Source organism: Pan troglodytes, chromosome 22 (assembly GCF_028858775.2).
Source record: "Pan troglodytes isolate AG18354 chromosome 22, NHGRI_mPanTro3-v2.0_pri, whole genome shotgun sequence".
Classification (NCBI taxonomy): Eukaryota; Metazoa; Chordata; class Mammalia; order Primates; family Hominidae; genus Pan; species Pan troglodytes.
Genome location: NC_072420.2, coordinates 30,561,179 through 30,577,605, shown reverse-complemented (window position 1 = coordinate 30,577,605; position 16,427 = coordinate 30,561,179). Strand labels below are relative to the sequence as shown.

At 38.3% G+C, this 16,427-nt stretch overlaps 1 protein-coding gene across 7 annotated transcripts in view; it reads left to right on the top strand.

Annotated features, from left to right (window-relative positions):
- Positions 1-16,427, top strand: part of GRIK1 (glutamate ionotropic receptor kainate type subunit 1) — a 377,043-nt gene that overhangs the window by 125,066 nt on the left and 235,550 nt on the right.

Sequence of the window (16,427 nt, the reverse complement as noted above, 5' to 3'; positions counted from 1 at the left end):
AGTGTGTGTGCATATTAGAGAAGAATTTTCCTCCATCCTCCTCCTGAATGTTTTTTTCTGGGCCATTTACATGAACCAGGTTTCATTCACAGCCTGCGTATGAGGGAGAGGATCAGATTTGCTCACGTGCAATGAAGGTGCATTAATTGACACAGGGTAGTAGAAAATAGTGACATTAAATAGTTTTGATTGCACTAAGTGCTACTGAGACAAAAGTGGAAATTATTCTTCCCGTATTCTGAGGAAGCTAATTAAAAATAAAAAAACAGATATTCTTTCTTTCCCCAGTAAAACAATTACTCTTCATGCTATACATTTACATTTGGTAAGAGCTGCTAATGAGGTTGTTTACGTTTGTACTGTCACTTTCATACTAAGTCGCATCATGAATAGGAATAGGTGTACCTTGCAACTTGCACCATCACCCAGCAGTGAGCCCACACCATGCCTTCGGAACTCCATGCATCATGTTGCACTGAGCAAAGCAAAGGAAATATTTCAGAGCAGGCATATTTAATTAACCATAGTGGACATTTTGGTTGTAGTTAAATCATAATTATCACCACCAGCTGCTCAAATTTTGTCCATTCAGCATACATTTATGGAGTGCCTACTGCGTACTTGGGATGAAACTTGCTTTTGACAATGCTCTAGGATTTCTCATGTTGAGAAGTCTGTGCCTTTCAGGAAATTACCTCATAACGATGGGAATGGCAAACCAGTGCCCTGAGAGAGTAAATGCACCTTCAGGAAGTAATTTTCTCACCTCACCCACAAGACATTTCAAATAATGGTAATCATGAGCACTTTCCTAACACTGAATTCATAATTCTATCTGTGTCATATAATCATGGCAACCATGGGGATCCTTTTCTTCTTTTACAGATAGAACAAAGGGAAAGCACCTCTTATTCCAGTAAATTCAAAAGCTGAACTTATCTAAGCTATATACATATGTGTGTATATATATATCCACACATATACATATACACATATACACAATACATATACATATATACTATTTATTAATATATACTATATACACACACACATAACAGTCAGTTCCCAATTTACAAATGGGTTAAACTCCAAAATTGATATGGTAAGTATTTCATTAAACTCTAAAACCCACTTTTTTATCAAAAATTCTAACGTACAAAAATTATGTTGTTAAATCAGCATATAAAGCAAACATTCTTATTTGCACCTGCAGTCCTCTCCATCAATACATGTGTAAATATTTCTTATATTTATAGTATCATGAATACATAGGCCCACAGAAAGCTCATATTCAGAAATTAGTTTATTTAAGAGTTTTCTGCTTAAAATATTTCAACAAATATATGCAAATTTCATCTTGGTTCTTCCTCTCTACAGTAATCTCCATCCTCTCCTTTATCAGGCCCTCCAACTCCTCAGTAGTCAGTATTTCTCTAGGGCTTTCAACTGCTTTTACTAGACTATTAGAAAGCCATCATTGACCAATCGCCTGCCCACCTTAAGAATAAATTTTCCTTCTTTGCCAAGGCTGAGAATCCAGTAAAAGTCTTGAGGCTTGCTTTTCATACAGTTCAACATCATGCGTGGACTATTTCAGGCCCATTGAACTACCTAAACTATACTATTTAAATTCCACCCCCCTTCCCTTCTCCTTCTTCTTCTTTGTCTCTCCCTGCTTCATGTATGTGGATAGCTGAATCCAAAGGGTCCTTGCTGGAACTCAACAGCAATCATAGTACTAAATCACAGGAACGACTCCACTCTTGTAAAGCACTGTTCTTTCTCCAGGCTTCAGTGCCCCCAAACCCTTTTCCCTCCTTTTTTTTTCCTCCTCTTCTCCTGGGAATGCAGAAAAAGACAATTCTAATCGGGAGATATCTCCAGCATCAGTATATCACAGATTTGTCTGGCTTTCCATCACACTGAGGATAAATTTCTCGTCCCTTACCACGTCTTGCGAAGTCCCATGGGCTCTGGTCCAGCATTTCTCTTTGACCAGAGCTCACACCATACTCCAGATCCAGCTTCAGATCCAGCCACAGTGATCTGCTTTCTGTTCCTGGATCATGCCCAACTCTTGGTCTCTGAGGACTTTTGCACTAACTGTTCCAACCACTTCTCAGCATCAGTGTCACCTACTCAGACCACCCAATTTAAAGTTGGCCCCCTCTCCTTCCAAGCATCTTTCTATTACCCTGTTTACTTTTTTCCCACCACAATCAGTGCCTCTTTTAAACTGATTTGTTATTTAGAATCCGTACACCCCACCTGGAATGTAAATTCCGTGAAGCAATGAGTCTTCATTCACTGTGGTATCCTAGAATCTGGAATAGGATTTAGAAAAGGGGCACCAACCAAACATTCATTGTAAATAGGTGAATAAGGTGAATCTACTAGGCAGGGCATGGTGCCTCATCCCTGTAATCCCAGCACTCTGGGAGGCCAAGGTGGGTGGATCACTTGAGCCCAGGAGTTCAGGACAAGCCTGACTGACATAGTGAGACCTCATCTCTACAAAAAATACAAAAATACAGGCATGGTGGTGCACGCCTGTAGCCCCACTCACTTTGGAGGCTGAGGTGGAAGAGTCACCTGAGCCTGGAAGTTCGAGGCTGCAGTGAGCTGTGATTGCACTGCTGCATTTCAGACTGGGTGACAGCAAGACCCTGTCTCAAAAAAAAAAAAAAAAAGAAAGAAAGAAAGAAAGAAACTACGAAACTGGGCATTCATTATGATTAACATCTTAACCTGTATCATTTATTGGGCCTTCTTACTGGTAATATGTATCTCAAATATAATAAAAGGGGACTTGGCCAGGCGAGGTGGCTCACACTTGTAATCCCAGCACTTTGGGAGGCCGAGGTGGGCAGATCATGAGGTGAAGATATTGAGACCATCCTGGCCAACATGGTGAAACCCCGTCTCTACCAAAAATACAAAAATTGCTGGGAGTGGTGGCGCATGCCTGTAGTCCCAGCTATTTTGGAGGCTGAGGCAGGAGAATCGCTTGAACCTGGGAGGTGGAGTTCGAAGTGAGCCGAGATCACGCCACTGCCCTCCAGTCTGGTGATACAGCGAGACTCCATCTCAAATAAATAAATAAATAAATAGATAAATAAATAAATATTAAAGGAGACTTACGTGAACATGTCACTCAGTTTAACTTTCCCTCTAGCAACCTTCATTTATTCATGAGCTTCACAAAGATTTGATTTGTGAGCATTGAATACAGCTTATGGGCATGATCAATTCTTACTAAAACTTTATAGGCATTTTACAAATACCCTTTTAAAGTTCACAACACGGAAATAAACACTGGTCTCCCCATTACCTTTCTTGTTTCTCTACAGGTTTCTACTGCTTTTCTCCATGCAGCAATCAACCCAAAGCCTTTATTCATAAACTCCATTATCCATATCTCTCCTACATTCAAAACCTGTAGCAAATAAAAAACAAATCTGGACTTAAGAAAATAGAGACTTTATTTGAAAGGACTTTTGCAATAACAGGGTTACTGCAATAAGGGAAGGGGTACTATTGCAATAGGGAGAAGGCTTACTCCGTGAGGTATGAAAGCAATTCAAAGGTCAGGCAGAAAAGAGCTTTTCTTTTACAGAAAGGAGTAAGCCAACCTGGAAGGAGCCAGGTATGGGGGAGTGGGGAGAGCAGATGGCTTGATCGGACAGTTAAACAGGAGACATCTTTCTTTGTAGATGATTTTCAGGAGGGATTATTATGACTCCAATACTTGCTTAACCTAAGAAGTGAGTCAATTTCAGGGTCCTGTGGTGAAGAGTGAAACTTAATTGAAGTTTGGTTAAGTCAAATTAACAAGCATTTTGTTCTGATTGGTCAGTGGGGAACAATAGTTCAGCTAATCGTGTATGAGACAAAGAATGGGAATTTGGAAGGTCTGCATCTGGCCTTGCCCTAGGTAAACAAGGAGGTCATTCCCAAACCTTATCTAAGTCATATGGGGAAGGGTGGTTCTTGCAGTAAGCCATTTCTAATAAGACAAAGAGTACAGGGATTTCTTTCATCATTGCTGATATCAAGGAGCACAGGTCTCAGGTAAGGTTTAACATAGCGACTTCCAATGACTTTCCAGTTCATTTGAAGTAAACCCATTATTTTCAGTGGTCTGTAACAGAGGTCCCCAACCAATGGGCCATGTGGCCTGTTAGGAACTGGGCCACACACCAGCAGGGGAGCCGTGAGTGAGTGAGTGAAACTTCACCTGTATTACAGCCACTCCCCATTCTCACATTACCACCTGAGCTCTGCCTCCTGTTAGATCAGCAGCGGGATTAGATTCTCATAGGAGTGTGAACCCTATTATGAATTGTGCATGTGAGGGATCTAGGCTACAGGCTCCTGTAAGAATCTACTGCCTGATGATCTGTCACTGTCTCCCATCACCCCCAGATGAGACCGTCTAGTTGCAGGAAAACAAGCTCAAGGCTTTCACTGATTCTGCGTTATGGTAAGCTGCGTAATTATTTCATGATATATTACAACGTAATAATAATAGAAATAAAGTGCACAATAAATGTAATGCACTTGAATCATCCTGAAACCATTCCCCACTCTCCTTGGTCCATGCAAAAATTATCTTCCACAAAACTAGTCCCTGGTGCCAAAAGGGCTGGGGACCATTGGTCTATAAGGCACCATGTGATCTGACTTCCACCCACTCTCTGAGTCATTTCCATCCCATCTCAACTGTGCTCACTGGCCTCCTTAGGTTCCATTCTAGGATTCTATGTTCCTGCTCAAAGACTTCTGGGCTTGCTCATCCTCTGCCTGAATGCTTTCTCCCAGATACCACATGGCGTTGGGTATCTGCAAATGTCTTTTCGCAATGCCCGTCTTGACCACCTTGTATAATAACACAATCACTCTCATAACAATTCGCCCTTCCAAGCTCCTCATCCTGCTTCATTTCACTCTGTGGGACTTATCACAATCTGACATGTTGTATAGATTTGGAATTGTTTTGTCATCTTTCACCGTTCACTGAAATGTGAGCTCTAGAAAGATATAGACTGTCTCTTTGATTTACTTCTATACTTTTATCTTTATCACCTATAACTGTTCGTTAGATTATCGAAGAAGCAAACAAATGATTACATAAATGAACAAATGAATGAATAGAAGTAATTATATTGTCTCAAATTGAGAAACTTCGTACAAAGATTCTTCGACAGTGCCTAAGAAGTTATTTCTCTTGGAAGATCAGGATAAACAAGGTCCAAAATGAGGGATGCTAAAATAGGAAGCCATAAAACCCTGTTGTCAATTTCCAGCACTAGAAATTACCAAAGAAATGCATAACTTATTAAAATTTAAATGAAGTCACTAGCAAGATTGATAAATGTTCCTGGCGTTCTACCAAAAAATGTCTGTTGCATCACACTGGAATGGACCTAACCTATGAAGAATTGTGGTGCGTCTATAGGCTAAAGATGAAAATGTTAAGGATATCTCTAAATACTGTTTGTTGGAAAATCCAAAAGGAGGAAATAGTAATTAATTATATTAGGATAAATATATGATTTGTCTTCCAAATCTAAATAGACTGGATTAATCAAATGTCACAGTGGCATTTCTAATAATGATTGTGCTGTGCAAAGTCCATTAGTGAGCTATACTTGCCAAGAGAAAAGTTACAGAGAATCAATTAAATAAACAGAAAATTATCTTCCCCTCTCCCTCTCCTCCAGATAGTCTATGAATCTTACCATTTTTGGTGGTGCCTGGATCCTTCGAAAATTAGGAAAACATTTATATAAGATGCTCTCCCTTGAGCCCCCAAATCACTCCATGATGTTTAACACTGTAGAGTTATCTAATATCTTTGAAAAGGAGAGACTTTAAATGATAAGAGCAAATTAAAAATGGCTTAGTATGTCAGAAAGGATCATGGCGTTCTAACACTAAGTCCTCTGTATTAATAAATGCACCTGTCATGTTCCCAGGATTAATGAGAAATATGTTGGCAGGATTCATTTGAGCAGCGAATTTGCCTGGTTATACTTACAGATCATCTTAAAATCGCCTGCTTGAGCACAGACAATGACATCATAAATATGTATTTGAAACTAAATTTAAATTTGAGAGGAGCAATATCCATTCATTAAAGAGGAAGAAACAAATGCATTACAATGAATCTCAGATAAATGAAAAAGCCTGACTCTAGAGCTATGAAAGTGTTTAGTGACCCTTAGTGTGAGTGTGAAGATATTCTTATTCAAAGCAAGGCTATCCATCAATGAATTCTTTCAGAGACACTCTTATCTGAAGGCTTACTGGGGATAGGTTTAATTCCTATATACTGAGTCTCTTAGAACTGAGAAATCTCAAGTTAAAATGGATCAAATGCAGGATTTTGTTGTAGGGTGCCCTAAATGGGAAGGCTGGGCTGGCGAGTGCTTTGAGGAAGCTTCCTGATTTTATCCTTCATGTGCTACAGTCATCAATGTCTTGCCCAAGACTTTCTGGTTTCACAGGAAATTTATTAACTGTGGCAATACCACAGAGACTTTTCTGTGTACATTTCTTTAACAAAAAGCAAACTGGTGAAAGAAGCTGGACAGACACCAAGAAGGACATAGGGATGATTTCATTTACATGAAGTTCAGGGATAGGCAAAATATAACTACAGTAATAGAATTTAGAATAGGGGTGTAGAGGGTCGAAGGTGGCCCTCAAAAAGATAGGTCCATATCCTAATCCCCCAGAAACTGAGAATGTGACCTTATTCGGAAAAAGGGCTTCTGCAGATATAATTAAGCTAAAAATCTTGAGATGACATTAATCTTGCATTTTCCAAATAAGCTGTAAATCCAATGACTAGTGTCCATGTAAGATACACAGAGGCTGGGCACTGTGGCTCACGCGGGTATTCCCAACACTTTGGGAGGCTGAGGCGGGCGGATCACAGGGTCAGGAGATCGAGACCATCCTGGCCAACATGGGGAAACTCCATCTCTACTAAAAATACAAAAAGTAGCTGGGCATGGTGGTGTGTGCCTGTAATCCCAGCTACTCCGGAGGCTGAGACAAGAGAATCGCTTGAACCCAGAGAGTCAGAGGTTGCAGTGAGCTGAGATCGCCACTGCACTCCAGCCTGGTGACAGAGCGAGACTCCGTCTCAAAACAACAACACCAAAACACACAGAGGAGAGACACAGAGGGAAGGAGAAGACAAAGGCAGAGATTGGGGTAATGCTGCCACAGTCCAGCAATGCCTGGAGCTACCAGAAACTGACAGAGGCAATATAGGCTTGTCCCCTAGCCCATTCTTTCACTGTGGCAGCATCTCTCCAATCTCTCAGAGGGATAAAGCCTTGGGAATGGATGCTTTAATTTTGGACTTCTGGCCTTCAGAACTTTGAGAGAATACATTTCTGTTATATTAAGCCACCAAGTTTCTGTTCATTCGCTACAGCAGCCACAGGAATCTATGCCCAGGGAACACAAAGCTGTCACATAAGGAACACGCACTTTCTGCGCTTTGCCATGTGTGTGATACCAAAAAGTATATGAACAAAAATGAAGTAATGGGTTTTTTGGGGGCTTTTTTTTTTTTGTATTTTTTGTAGAGATGGGGTTTCACCACGTTGGCCAGGCTAGCTCAAAAATCCTGACCTCAGGTGACCCACCCGCCTCAGCCTCCCAAAATTCTGGGATTACGGCATGAGCCACCACACTCAGCCTGAAGTAGTGTTTTTAAAAGTCAAAATAAATCCTCAAAGTTCAACTTAAGCATGGCATTAGGCTGATATCTTCTTGTAGCAGTGAGTATTTATAAAGCGATTTTTATAAAATGGTGATGCTTCTGATTTTTTGTGAGGAAAGCTTTTTAAAAATATAATCACACATTTTAAAATGCACCAGAAAAACTAGGTATTGGAGGGAACCATTTCTGAATTGTTTGTGAATTGACTAATCACCCTGGGTTTGTTTTGTTTTGCTGCAACTTCAATAATAATTATTAAGACCATAAGTCAAATTATGATTTTTCCTGAGTAGGATTTATTTTATGACTTGATGTTTCTGTTTGCCTATATGGAGCTTTTCAGCTGCAAAATACCCCTTGAGATAACATCAGACAGCTTGGGCAACTCCCTGATTTATAAGTGTATTTATTTATTAATTCGTTCATTCATTTCTATTACACCTTAATTTACTAAACTAAAATGTATCTTAACTTGTGTGAACTCAGAGTTGAAACTCACAAATTTTCAAACATTTAAGGCATTATTAGAAATAATCCATTTGATGTATGGGATAGTATTAATTAAACAATGGTAAGTCTATAGTTAATTTTATTTTTATTTCTGTAAACACATCTTTTATTAAAAACAGACAAACAACAGATACTAGAATGAGTATATGTATAAACTGAAAAGAAAAACAAAGAGATTTTCTGTGTATGTCATACATACTTTAAATAGAAGTGTCTCAGAGCTTATAAATCTCCAAATTTAACCAAAGAAGAAAAAGAAGTTGTTATATAATGTGATATTTTTTCTAAAAAAACCTAGGCAAAGATTAAATACTACCCCAAACAACACCCACTGTATGTATATGGGGGATGGAGGGTTGTCATTCTGATCCCTTGTTGGTAGAAACAAAAATTAGCACAACCTTTATAAAGAGTGATTTGTCAATATTAGTATCTGTCAGAAAACCAAACGCATTTACCCTTTGACCCAGTAATCACACTTCTAGGAAATATTCTTCACATGTACTCAAGGTACAAAATAAGCTTGTACAAGGTTATTGATTCTAGTATTTTTTAACAGCAAAAGTTTAGGAAAACTTAAACATCCATCAATGTGAGACTATTCAAATATGGAACAACTGAAAAAGCTTCTTTTATATTGACATAGTGTGATTTACTGTTAAGCTTCACAAAAGGTAAGATACGTAACAATCCCCATAATATACTATTTTTAAAAAACAACAGTCCTGTAGTCCCAGCTACTCAGGAGGCTGAGGCAGGAGAATGGCGTGAACCCGGGAGGCAGAGCTTGCAGTAAGCCAAGGTCACGCCACTGAGCACTCCAGCCTGGGTGACAGAGCGAGACTCCGTCTAAAAAAACAAAGAGCAAAAAAACAACAGTCAGGGCTCAGTTTGTTCATAGGGCTGATTGATACGGTAATAGTAAAAGAAACGTTTTTCTGTGTATCCTTTGGACTCTTTAGAATTTTGAGCCATGTGATTGTTTTATGTTTTCAAAGTCAATAAAGTTAAAATTATAAGAAAGATAGCCTAAGTAATAAATGTGTGGAAATGAATAGAGAATTTTTTTAATGGACCTAAGTATACATAAAATATAGTATAAGATAAATGCAGCATTATGTGTAAAACAACAAACCAGTCAATAAAAGGGGCTGGAAAAATATAAGCCAGAACCCTATGTTACTGATCTCACTGAGTTCATTTGATATGGATTGAAAATTTTTAATGCTAAAAAATAAAACCATATAAGGACTATAATAAAAGAGTTACCAAATATGCTTATAATATGTGGAGTAAATAAAACTAAAAATACAGGAAAACTGAAACATAGGGGAAAAGACTAACCTGTCGATTACATCAAAATATGTATATGCACAGTGAAATAAAATTTTAAAGCAAACAAAAAAACCTGCAAAATATATGACAGACAAAATATTAATGTTTATTCAGCAAACATTTATTGAGCAGCTACTAAGTACTAGAAAATGGGAAATAGAGATCCACATCAATGGTACTATTTTTGCCCTGATGGAGGTCTTACAAATAACAATAATACAAATATTGTAATAGAAAAATATTTGCAAAAGACAAAAACAGGAAATTTACAGGAAGAAGGTCAATAAATACTGTATATTTTAAATATTTAACTTTAATAAAATCAAAGAATAAAAATAAAAAATCTAATATCAGATTATTGGAGATGGATAAATTAAGCATTGTTCAAGAATGGGAAGAAATGGATACTTTAATGTGTTGTGTTGGGGGCTATATAATGGTACAGTCTTTTTGTAGGGAAATGACACTGCACATCAAGAATTAAAATGTGCATGAATTTTGCTGGAACAATTTCACACCTACGATTTTACACCAAGATGAAAAATGATCAAGTGAATACAAATGTTCATGAGTAGGGATGTTCATTGCAGCATTGTTTACATAGTGAAAAACCAAAACCAAGCCTCCGTGTGTAATACTGAAGGGTTCATAAAATGAAGCAAAGTAAAAGGAAATTCCCTGAAATTATTAAAAGGGAGATGAATTAGATATATTCATTAACTGAGAAAGACATCCATGTCATTGTTAGGAAAAACTAGTTTCAAACCTGAGTAGTATCCATGGGGAAATCTTTGCGCGTTTTATGTGAAATAAGTAATTCAAATCTACAAGACAAACAGGTTCAATGGGTAATCCAGGCCCCTGTCTCTCTGCCTGTAACAGGCAGGCACAGAATCAATCAGAGTAAGCCTGTGGACCAAAGAGAATCCTAGACCTCATGATACTCCATCTTGGGGGTGCTGACCACCCCTTGCCCTTCTGAAAAATCAAGAATCTGTGAAGTGTTTGGCGCACTTAGTTAAATATAAACTTTCTCCATGACTCAGCAATTCCATTCCTGACATATGTCCCAAAGAAAGGGAACATTACCGAAAAAAGTGGCCTGTAATGCCAACACTTTGGGAGGCCAAGGAGGGCAGATCACAAGGTCAGGAGATCGAGACCATCCTGGCTAACATGGTGAAACCCTGTCTCTACTAAAAATACAAAAATTTAGCCGGGCGTGGTGGTGGGCGCCTGCAGTCCCAGCTGCTCGGGAGGCTGAGGCAGGAGAATGGCGTGAACCCGGGAGGCAGAGCTTGCAGTGAGCCGAGATCGCGCCACTGCACTCCAGCCTGGGCGACAGAGCGAGACTCCGTCTCAGAAAAAGAAAAAAAAAAGGTGTTGCAGTGTTGTATACGGGACAGTGAGTTGGCAGTACCCAAATGCCCATCACTAAGGAATGAGTAGAGGATGGAACCAGGGCACAATAGGCAGCTTTTAGAAACAATAGGTTAGGTGCACATGTAAGAACAGGGATAGTGCTGAGAAAAAAAAAAATCAGAAAGATATCTGTAAAACAACAAAATTTATGTAAGTTTAAAAGTGCATACAACAACTATAGACATTTAAAGATATACATTAAATCCATTGAATGTTCACCAGCTTGGGGTGGGGAAGAGAGTAATGAGAGTGGGAAATACAGTGGCATACACATAGGTACGTATTTATAAAGAGGGATATTGCATGGGCTAATGATGATAGTAAGCCATGAAAGTTATATAATTAACTCCTTGTTCCTGGAAAATAAAAAATGGAAGGAAGGAATTAAGGTGGGATGGAAGAAAGGAAGAAATGCAGTGTGGGAGGGAAGGAGGTTTTAGGAAAGGAGAAAGAAAGGAAAAAAGGAAGGAGCATGTTGCAAAGAAGTATAAATTTGCAAAGAAGCACAGATAGGTATGATTCCATTTATATAAAATTTTGTGTATATATCTGTGAAAAGGGTTTGTGTATACGTGTGTGCATGTGTGTACATAAAAGAGATGTCTTAAAGAATACTCATTAAAATGAGCATTTTAATGCTCACCTATGTCACCCCTGGGAGTGAGATTTTAGATGGGTTTTACTTTTCTTAATACTTCTTTTGTATTGCTTGGCTATTCCAGATGGGAATGTGTTATATCTGTAATCTGAGGTTGAGGGGTTGGTATAATTTTGGGTTGTGGGTGGAAATAAATCATCCAGGAATAGCAGATCCTCTCTCTTGCTCTCCTGACATGTCTTTCACATAAACATTGTCTCTAATCATTTTTACTCACCCTCCAATGTGTCAAATGTAAAGCAGGTGTGGCAGAAGCAATAGTGATTTAGTTACAAAATATTGAAATATACTATAAAGATGGACAGGAAATCCATAAGGTGCTTCTTCTGCAATTAAGAACAATATCTAATCATCAGAAACAAGTTTGCTGGCTTGAAATCAAGTGATAAAATGATGCTGAGCCACAAGAGATTCTTGCCCTAATTCCCCTAAAGCTGCTTGTTCTCCTGTTTGCTTTGATTGAACGGCTTCTGTTTCTATTGTCGCAGGCAGGGATACCTAGCAAATTCTCCGCTACTTCAGGCAGGTTTACCCTAGCAAAGTGAAATGAAATCTTAAGCAACCTCTTGGGTACTTGTTGGCTTTAATAATTCAAGTGATAGCACCCACTTTCTTTTCAGAATATATATGCCTTCCTAAACTGTCTCATGCACTGAATTTTTCTATTTTACCATATTTGTAAATATTCCAATAATGTTATTACAAAATAATGGATAACTATGTCCAAGATGGGTAAATTTAGCTTAAATCCAAAATATATAAATCATAGTGGTTCCTTGTAATCTCATGGACATGGCTGAAAAGGGGAACGTGGTTCAAAATAATAGTCCCCATAAGTACCTTTCAGGAAATTCCAACTAACACTTACTAATTTCAGAGTAAGTAGATACTAGCTGGCATCCAATTAGCTACAGTATTTACATATTCTATCTCACTGAATCCACCTAATTAAGAGGTAGTATCTATTTATGTGATAGGTATAATTAGCCCCGTTCTACAGATGAGTAAATTTAAGGTCATAGAAGTTAGATAACTTGACCAAGACCACAAAGCTAATAAAGAAGTGCCCAACCTGCAGTTCAGATTTAATTATTTCATAGTATTTAGTGTTCCAAGAAGAAAATCCAGGCATGAGGGTTTTTTTTCTTTGCACTTGTATTTTGCAGGTCACAGTCATATAAGTAATTAGCCTTCACCAATCTCACTATCTACATTTTGTCAGCTAGATACCTCCAGTAAAAGTTGTTCCATGAAAATGTAACTTTTTATAAGACCACATCTTTAAAACGATATTATCACATAGTAAATTAGTGGAATTTTTGGAGCCTAGCTAATGTTGCTCAGCCATTGTGTCCCTAAGTTGTTTGGGAGAGAAGATATTGAGTAGAGAATACTCCTTTGGGCTCATACTATATATTTATGGCCATAAAGCCCCCCCTTATATAGTTTATTACTTACCTCTTCAATTGACCTAAAGTCCACTTTTTGTGGGTGGTAAAGATAATTATGTCAGAAATGACACATTAACTTTAGTTGGGATCACACACACGCACACACCATAAAAGGGCAAAACAAAGCTATTGTTCTATTATATTGTCTTAATTATAATAATAGAAATAAACTTGAATGTCACTGAAAATCATAAGCTCCCTTACACACATAAGCCTCCAAACACACGCACACACACACGTGCACACACACACACACACTCACTCACTGACCTCCAAAATATTTTATTCATGGCAAAGAAGAAATGGTTTTTCTGTCTGACTTATCACAGGCATTTCATGCAGAGTCAAAGAAATGTGACATATTTTTCTGAGGATAAAGTACAAAAATGGTTGTCGCTTTGGGGATTAAAAGCAAATATGTCACCTTTGTAAAAGTAATTCTCAATGAATTAGAAAAACAGAACATTTCTGCTTCTTTTCAGATACTCATCCTTAAGCTGAGCTTGCCCTGTGCTCAGCTGGGTAGCCTATCTGTGAGATCACCATGTACTCAGACCAAATAGGAAGACTTATTTTCTTGGGGGCATTATCTCACAATTCGAAATAGAAGATTTCAAGGAAGAGGACCTTAAAATATTTTCCCAAATCATTTTGAATTAGTATAATTCCCTTTTTTTCGAAAAGCCCTCTGGTTAAATAATGTAAAGAGTAAGAGTGTTAGAGGAATAACTCAGGAAGGACCAGAAGCCAATGATCTCTTAGAAGTGGTCAAGCCAGCAAGTGCTTCATTGAAGTTGGGACTCTGGGTCAAGGATTTCCATCTGTGAGGTCATATCTGTTTCAGAATAACTTATTCACCCACCAGTAACTGACCCGAAAAACTAGAGATTAATTTTTGTCACATTTTTGTTGGTGTGGGGAGCACAGAGCAATGGCCAACAGATTGCATTCTTGATAGGGCATGTGTAGAGTAAAACCCTATTAAAACATTGTTGGTTGTTGGATGGATTTGTTCTATCCTAAGTCAAATAATTTCCTTTGAAGCTTAAGTACACAGAGAAAAGTTCTGATAAGAGACAGCATATGAAGCAGACATTAGTCCTGTCCATCAAACATCTTTCATGAAGGAGTCCCAGCATACACACGAAACAATAAACTGCTCTTAGGAAGCACTGAGTTGCCGCAAGGAACTGGGCTAGAATCTTGCTTTAAATATTTCCCAGAAACCACTTATATTAAATCTTAATTTTATTTTGCAAAAATTGGAAAAATGAGAAAACAACAAATTGGCTTTATCCTGTGCTTTGGTTCTAGCATGGTGGCAGTATAGCATCACCTTGGTTTTCTCTCTCATCTTACAGACATTAAGAGCATATAACACAAAATACATAACACAAAGTTGTGTGCTTAGAGATCTGTGCTTTTCTTCAGCTGGGACAAAACATGTATACTAAATTGAGAAGACAGGAGGTAGGAGAACTGCACGCTAGGTTCTATATTAAGTTTTTTACCCACAACCACATTTAACCCTCACAGTGTCCCTATGATTCAGATACGTTTATTATTCTTATTGATGAAGAAGCTGAAGTTCAAGGACATTAGATAGTCTGCTGCAGTTCCCACAGCCTGCATATCACTGACCCAAATTCTTTGTTTTGCATCATGGTGAAGGGCTCCATCCTCTAGCTCTCTAAACCTAAATTAGAGGTGTCATCCTTGACTCTTCCCTCACTTGCCCCACTGCCACTCAATTAGTCGTCAAGTTCTGTGGATTCGTTTTTCTTTCTTTTTTTTCTTTCTGTTCATTCTGCCACCAGGACTGCTGAAACAGCCTCTAGTCCGACAGTCACCTGCATTAACGTTCCAAAATGAGGATCAGATCGTGTTATCCCTGTACTTAACGTCCTTCAGCGTGCTGCCATTGGCCTTAGAATGAGGTACAAACTTCTTGATATGGTTTTCAGTATCACCAGATATTCGTTCCCTGCTTGCCACCTCACCTATGTCCTTAACACTCTATGCTCCAAACACAACTAGACCTTTTTCAATTTTTCAAATGCTTTCTTGACTTGGGCCTTTTCAATGCTGTTATCCATACCCCAAACCCTCTCCAATTACCTTTTCTCTCTGTCCACACATCCTTCTAGTCCTGGGAAAAATTTCACATCCTTGGAAAGCCTTCATGGTTTTCACATAGCAGTAGTTCTGAAATTGCAGTCCCTTGACTAATAGCCTCAGCAACGACTGGGACCTTGTTAATGATTAATATAAATTCTAGAGCCCTATCCCTAACCCATTGAACCAGGATCTCTAGGGTGGTAACTAAAGTGTATGTTTTAGCAAGTACTTCAGGTGATTCTGGTTCTGGTTGAAGTTTGACCCACTTCCCTCTAGGTGAACCCCAATCCTCATGAGAGTCACCCAGTACTGACACCTCAAGCTCATCTCCAGAATTTATATTAATCTCCAGAGATTTTGAGTTACTTGGTCTACGGTGGGGCCTGAGAATTGGATTCTTGTTACTTATGTTTTTAAGTTTTCCAATATGACTCTAATGTACAGTCAGGGATGAGATCTTCTTCCTTAGGCTAATTTAGGACCAGTCTTGTACTTCCCTTTCTTGATACTTGATCCCTTTATTTTCTTCTGGTATTGTCTGACATCCTCGGTAGACAGAGTTTATGAGGGTAAAAACTGTATCTGAACAGTTCAAGCACAGTACCAGAACAATAATTCAGATGTAGCAGTCACTCAATTAAAATGTATTGAAAAAAATACATGCTGAATGGATATCTACCTAAGATCCCTGGCAAAAGATTACTGGCTAACATGACCTCAACCACCCCTGCAAAGAGGTTTTCATTGAAAAATCCACATTTGCTTGTTTAGGTCATCACTAAATCACTAACAACCTCTTCTAAACTTTAGACTCTTTCACTTTTATCAACAGGGAGTTAAAATATTAAAAATATCATCCTCTTTGTCACTGTTAATAAATACCATCCACTTGTTCCACACTGGAAACTACATGTAGTTCCTATCTCTCCATTTTTCTTCTCTCATTTTAATTGGGGTGCTACAGAGATGTGTAGACTTAAATTTCAACTCCATAAATAAAAATTGAGCAATATGCCTTCATGGAGACTATTTTCTACAAATCTTTTCGTTGTATATCTTAACTTTATAGCTATTCAAATTATATGCTGGTTACATGAAAAGTGTTTTATTGATACAAACTCAATATTCACCTAATCCAATCCAAGTATTTGACCAAGTATGTTAAGGTTTCAGCTACAGTTTCTTATGAGGG